This window comes from Marmota monax, unplaced genomic scaffold, assembly GCF_021218885.2.
Source record: "Marmota monax isolate L192 unplaced genomic scaffold, Marmota_monax_Labrador192_F-V1.1 WCK01_AAM20220418_F8-fsc00008, whole genome shotgun sequence".
Lineage (NCBI taxonomy): Eukaryota > Metazoa > Chordata > Mammalia > Rodentia > Sciuridae > Marmota > Marmota monax.
Window position 1 is genome coordinate 26,132,691 of NW_026694432.1, and position 6,268 is coordinate 26,138,958.

The window sequence follows — 6,268 nt, forward strand, 5'->3', positions numbered from 1 at the left end:
AGATGAAAATTTCTTACATAATTCATTGTCAATTCCCATGATGAAGGTTAGAGGCATAAATGTTCCCAGTTTGGTCAAATGATGCAAACAAAGAGCTGTTTCTGGACTGGGGCTGTGGCTCAGTGGTAGAGCGCTTGCCTAGTTCCTGTGAGGCACTGGGTTCGATTCTCAGCACTGCATATAAGTAAATGAAAAAAAATAAAGGTCCATAAAAAAAAAATGCTGTTTTCCTCAGATACAAAGAAGTCCCCACCCCCGCCTCTTACAGCAGGACCACAGCATACTTGATCACTTCTTTCTTCCCCTTTTTTGACTTCCCTCTCCTTTCTGCAGACTCGGGTCACCACCTCCTGTTCACATGCCCTTGTTTTGGGTTTAGGTATGGCCTCTGCAGCAGACAGCACCGCTGACTTACGGGTGGGAAATAAGACGGAGGCTGCCGTCTTCCTACCAGAGCTGGACCCGACTGCCTCTGTATTAAACATCACAATTCCATTCTCTAGGGCACATTTTATGTTTCTCAACAAACACATTAAGATCAACCACTGAGGATACATTTTGAATCTCTGTGGCCGTAGGATTTTCAAGAGTCTTATTTATGGGGATCCACCTTCCGTCTGTGATGGTCTTCTTATTATTTAAATAAGCAGGATAGATACAGATAAGCCTTTCCTGGTCTGCCAGGGACCTTGTGGGGCCACAAGCCATTTCCACTTGAGTCCACACAGAGACAGCCCAACTCCCACCTGCAGAACACCCCCTTTTTTGTTTTTAAGGCAGGGTCTCTCTAAGTTGCTTAGGGCCTGGCTAAGAGGCTGAGGCTGGTTTTGAAATTGAGATCCTCCTGCCTCAGCCTCCAGAGCTGCTGGGATTGCAGGCGTGGGCCACGACACCTAGCTCATCTGCTTCTTTTTACTTTCACTGATTGTTACAAGAAGATGGTGAACTGCATGTGGCTTACGTACTATTTCTAATGGAGAGTAATGCTCTAGACAGTTGTGTAAGCTGGTGTGCCACTGATCCGCTCATTTATGGGGAAGTGTGACTTTGAGAATACTGAATTTCTGTGCCCTAAGATAGGCATGCAGCAAAAAGTTCTGTATCTAGGTTAGAAGAAGAGGTGAAGAGCTGGACATTTTAATGGAAATTGTGCATGTGTGTGGTGCAATCTGCTACTGAGCTGCATGCCCAGGCCCTTTTTACTTTTTAATCTTTTGGTACTGGGTGTTGAACCCAGGGGCACTAGCCCACTGAGCCACATCCCCAGCCCTTCTGTATTTTATTTAGAGACAGTCTCACTGAGTTGCTTTGTGCCTCACTAAGTTGCTGAAACTGGCTTTGAACTTGTGATCTTCCTGCCTCAGCCTCCCAAGCCTCTGGGATTACAGGCATGTGCCACCACACCTGGCCAAAGATGTAGAAATTTTAACATTCACAAAAACGTAGAAAAAATACAATGCCCACTCCTCATGTGCCCATGCCCCAGCGCTAATAGTCCTAAACTCATGTTCCATGGACATCCCCGTCCAGTGTTGCTGGTTCTCTCAAAGCAAAGCTCAGATGTCAGTCCTTCCGTTCGTAATTGCCTTGGTATGTATTTCTAAGAGACAAGACCTCTTGTTTTAAAAAAGAAATGTAAACTATTGGAGAGTTGGGATACGGCTCAGTGGAAGAGCATTTGGCTAGCATGTTCAGGGGCTTTGACTTTGATCCCCAGCACCACACACACACACATACACACCCCACTTATTTATATGTATATACATTCATATGATGTATATATGTTTATACATACAATAGCATTAACACATGAAGAAAACCTTTAATATCAGCTAATATCTAGTCAATGTTCAGATTTCCCAAATTCTTTTATAAATGAATCTTTATAGTTCATTCAAATCAAGATCCAAACAAGGCCCACGTACCACTCTTCGCTGGTCTGCCCCGTAGGCCAGTCTTCATCTACCCTATGCCCTTGTTATTTATCTGTTCAAATCATCTTGTACTGGATTGGCTAATCCTCGTGATGTCTTTTAACATATTCCTTTAACCACTTTTGATCACATAACTTGATAACGAAGTATAGAAATTGATAAGATCTGGTTAGGGTCTTTTTTTTTTGACAAGAATAATGCTAGTGTGCCAGGTAAAGTGGCAAAGATCTCTAATCTCATTGTCTCAGGAGGCTGAGGCAGGAGGATCACAAGTTCAAGGCCAGCCTCTGCAATTTAACAAAACCCTGTTTTTAAAATAAAACATAAAATGGGCCAGGGATGTAGCTCAGTGATAAAGTGCTCCTGGGTTCAATCTTCAGTACTGAAAAAAGAGAAAGAAAGAAGGAAGGAAAAAGATACTATTGGTACTGTCTGTAATGGTGAATTTATGTTAACTTGGTGGGATTCGTTTGGTTGTTTCCAGTGCTGGGAGCTTTGTGCGTGCTAGGCAAGCGCTCCACCACTGAACTATGTGCTCAGCCCTGAGCGTGTTTTTAGTTGAGATCAACATTTAAATCTTTAGTAATCATACTGCTTTCCATAAATAGGGGCAGGGGCTCATCCAATCTACTGAAGGCTTGACTAGAACAAAAAGACTGACCTCCAGGAGGAAGGGGAATTCTTCTGAAGCCTGACATTGGACTGGAATATCACCGCTGGCGCTCCCGGGCCTGAGACCTGCTGGCTCACTCTCTCTCTCTCTCTCTCTCTCTCTGCCCCTCCATCTGTCTCTGTGTGTATCCACACACGCACACATATACATATATGTATATAAATAGTCATGATATTTCACGAACAATGAGGTGTTCTGCTCAATGATGGCCACATGATACATAGGTAATGCATATATAATAGTGGCCCCATTAAGATTATAATGGAGTGGGGAGTAGTGGCACACGCCTGTAATCCCAGCAACTTGGGAGGTTGAGGCAGGAAGATCATGCGTTCAAAGCCAGCCTCAGCAACAGTGAGGTACTAAGCAACTCAGTGAGACCCTGTCTTTAAATAAAATACAAAATAGGGCTGGGGATGTGGCTCAGTGGTCAAGTGCCTCTGAGTTCAATCCCCAGTACCACCCCCCAAAAAAAAAGATTATAACGGAGCTGAAAAATTCCCACCACCTGGAGACATCATAGCATGATCCATTACCGTGTGTGTGTGTGTGTGTGTGTTGTAACAAAACCTACCACTCTCCAGCCATACAGAGCACAGCACTCGCCCTTATGTGTGGTAGCAAGCTCCATCCTAGCTGGTCAAGAAGGAGGGGCGTGTTCTCTACAAAGGCAGAAGGTGTCGCCATGGTGACAGGGCCGGCAAACAATATTCTCTCAGTTTTTCTGCATATAAAATGACCTAAGTGTTACCAGTGTTGAAACCACGCCTGGTGGCCAAGTTCCTCTTCACAATCAAGTTCTGCTTTCCAATTCTGGTAGCTGTGTCTTGGTAGTGACAGGATGGTGCCCAGGGTCCTTGACCAGGCCCTCGATTGGCCTCTCTTCACCCAGGCCTCCGAGAGTGGCAGGTCTTTTGCTCTGGCTCTCTCTGGCTGGGAAGTCCATCACAGTGACATCTTAGCTTGTCCCCCTCTGACTATTTCCCATGGGAGGAGGGGTGAGAGTCTGATGGGCAGGTCAGGAAGGAGCTGGGCATGCTCTGCTTGGTTCCTGTGGTTTGGATGCTTTTCTACTGTCAAAAGTATTGAGAGGTCATTGTCAATGTAAGAGCTTTTAGAGATGCTGCAGCCTTTGAGCGGTGTTTGGGCCTTGGGAGCTCTGCCTTGGGAAGGGATTCACGCAGCTCCTGTGAGATTCGGTTTGTTATGGTGAGAACAGCTATTCTCTTTTCATATTTTATTGGTTTATTATCGTTATACATAACGGTGGGATTCACTGTTACACAGTCCTACATGCACGCACTATAACTCTATAATTTGACTAGTAGCATTCTCCAGTATTTCCCTGTTTTAGTCAGCTTCTTCATTGCTGTGACCAAAAGACCGGACAAAAACAGTCAGTAGAGGAACAGTTTATTTGGGGGCAAATGGTTTTAGAGGTCTCGGTCCATAAACGGTTGGCTACATTGCTCTGGGCCCACGGTGAGGCAGACCATGATGGAGGAAGAGTATGGCTGAGGAAAGCCACTCAGGAGGAGGCACCAGGAAGCAGAGAGCACCACTCACCAAGAACAGAATATATATCCCAAAAAGCATGCCCCCAGGGACCCACCTCCTCCAGCCACAGCTCACCTGCCTACAGTTACACGCAGTTAATCCCCTGGGGGGATGAATGCACGGATTAGTTAAGGCTCTCATAACCCAATTATTCACCTCTACACTTCCTTGCATTGTCTCACACGTGAATTTTTTGGAAGACATCTCACAAAACACCTCTCCTCCTGCCTCCCCTTGGTCTCTTTCTTCTGCTCCTCTCCCTTTAATTTTCATGAGATTCTTCTCAAGTTTTCTTTTCCTTTTTCATCTCTATCTACTTATGAGAGAAAACAAAAGACCTTTTATTTTCTGAGTTTGGCTAATTTCGTTTAACACAACAATCTCTAGTTCCATCCATTTTCCTGCAAATAACCTAATGTTATGGCTGAATAAAACTCAGGGTGTATATCTTAATCCATTCATCCACGGATAGATCCTAGACTGGTTCCATACTTTGGCTATTGTGCATTGGGTATGCATGTTTTACTATAGTATTCTGACTTCAGTCCTTTAGGAGAAATACCAAGGAGTGGGATAGCTAGATCATATGGCGGTTCCCTGCCTCGTCTTTTGAAGAACCTCCATACTGACTTCCATAGTGATTGTACTAATTTACAATCCCACCAACAGTGTAGAAGTGTTCTTTTATCCCCACATCCTCTCCCGCATTTATTATTGTGTTCTTGACAGCTGCCATTCTAACTGGAGTGAGATGGAATCTCAGTGTGGTTTTGATTTGCACTTCCTTAATTAGAGAGTGGGCTGTTATACCCTTGTACCCTCCTCTCTCTTGCATGTGCCCCCTGTGCTCCCAATTTCTACCATGAGCTGAACAACAATGAAGTCCTTGCCAGAAGCTTGGCAAAAGCTGGTGCCATGCTCTTGGACTTCAAGAACTGTGAGTCAAGATAAACCTCTTTCATTTGTAAATTACCCAGTCTCAGGTATTCTGTTATAGCAACAGATCACGGACTAAGACAGTTCCTTCTTTCCTTTATTCTCTTGGACAACATACATTCTCTTCTGCTCGTTCCTACCGAGGTCCTGGTAGGTAGACTTGACCCCCAAGACATAAGTCTACTCTAGATCAGTGTGATTTCAGACTGGGTCCCTAAGCATGCCAAGTTCTAGGATGAGGAATTAGAAACTTCAAGTCAGACCCCTTAAAGCTAACTCCCCCATCATCAGATTTATTGGCAATAAAATTATATTTTCAGTCCCACTTCTTGATTCCTGGGTCAGCCCTTCATTTGGTGCCACATGCAATCAAGATGAAGTGGCATGTTATTTATCAGGATTTCTCCAAATCCCAACAGCCTCAGCAGAGACGCTTCTAAGAAGAACTGGACCTCCCAACAAATAGAAACAGCACATGATTCATTTTAAGTTTAACAACACATAGAGACAACACATAATTCATATTATAAGTCTAGCAATGAAGTGATGGGATTTCAAAAAAAATTGTGCTCTTGCAATCTGTAGCTAAAATATTTACACGGGGCCCTGGTGATACACAAGCAGTGGTTTAGGGAGCACAGCCTGTTCAATCCAAACAGTTGCTGTGTTCCTGATGTTGGAAACTCGTCAAGGAATCAGTGTTTACTTAGACAACTAGGGCCCCGAGCGGCTCTTGTGTAGGCTGGATTCAATCCAAGGAGAAGCCACGGCCGGGGAACAGTCCTCCTCCAGGATTCTTGCCACGCAGACCTCTTAGCTCTCCAAGGCCCTCTGGAGGGCCTCCAGTCCAGCCTCTGGTCAGCTGTCCAGTGCCCATGCTGAACCCTGTAGACTAAGCCCTGTTTTAGAATTGGTCCCTTGGCACCTCACCTAGTGAGTCAGCCTGTGTGTGAATGTCTCATTCATTTAACACCCAAAGAGAGAGCTGAGGCTTCGGGGCACGGGGGGTTGACGTTTAATGCATGGATGATTTGATTAGGCTGGGGCATAATGCAGGAGGTAAGCCAGCGGTGGGAACAGCCATAGAGAACCCAGGAAGGCCAAGTCCGAGTGTCCAAAAAACCAGATCTTCTATTTGTACTCAGAGCAAGAAAACAGGCCCAACATT

At 44.9% G+C, this 6,268-nt stretch overlaps 1 pseudogene; it reads right to left on the reverse strand.

Moving 5' to 3' along the window:
- Positions 1-288: 288 nt before the first annotated feature.
- On the reverse strand, positions 289-708 carry LOC124109695 (signal recognition particle 19 kDa protein-like; annotated as a pseudogene).
- Between the last annotated feature and the right edge of the window lie 5,560 nt (positions 709-6,268).